The sequence below is a fragment of the Sinocyclocheilus anshuiensis genome, unplaced genomic scaffold (genome assembly GCF_001515605.1).
Source record: "Sinocyclocheilus anshuiensis isolate Anshui unplaced genomic scaffold, SAMN03320099.WGS_v1.1 scaffold1566, whole genome shotgun sequence".
In the NCBI taxonomy this organism is placed as follows: Eukaryota; Metazoa; Chordata; class Actinopteri; order Cypriniformes; family Cyprinidae; genus Sinocyclocheilus; species Sinocyclocheilus anshuiensis.
Window position 1 is genome coordinate 198612 of NW_015546165.1, and position 373 is coordinate 198984.

At 49.6% G+C, this 373-nt stretch overlaps 1 pseudogene; it reads left to right on the plus strand.

Moving 5' to 3' along the window:
• Positions 1-373, plus strand: part of LOC107701369 (transmembrane protein 181-like) — a 7698-nt pseudogene that overhangs the window by 921 nt on the left and 6404 nt on the right.

A 373-nucleotide genomic window follows, 5' to 3' on the forward strand; every position in this document is an offset into this window, starting at 1 on the left:
AGCGCGGCCAGTAAACGCTTCTGATTTATTATTCGCGTCGCAGACGGAGTAAAAGCAGCGCGATGGAGCGGTGAGTGCGCGGACGGATCGCAGCATCAGATAAACACACACACACACACAGAAGAAGGGCTAGAGCTCAGGAAACGCGTTGGGCTCCAGATGTTTGAGAGAAACTGATCACACGTGCGCGGCGCGCGCTTCACACTAATTACTGTTATGAATAATTAATTTATATGTGGGGTTGCTTTATATTTAGAGATGCTTTTGTGTGTCGTGTTTGCCGCTGCCTCCGGTGGGTGGGAATGTGGGCGTGATCTTATTTCATTTCCGTGTGTGTGTGAGAGAGAGAGAGTGTGTGTGTGTGTGTGTGTGT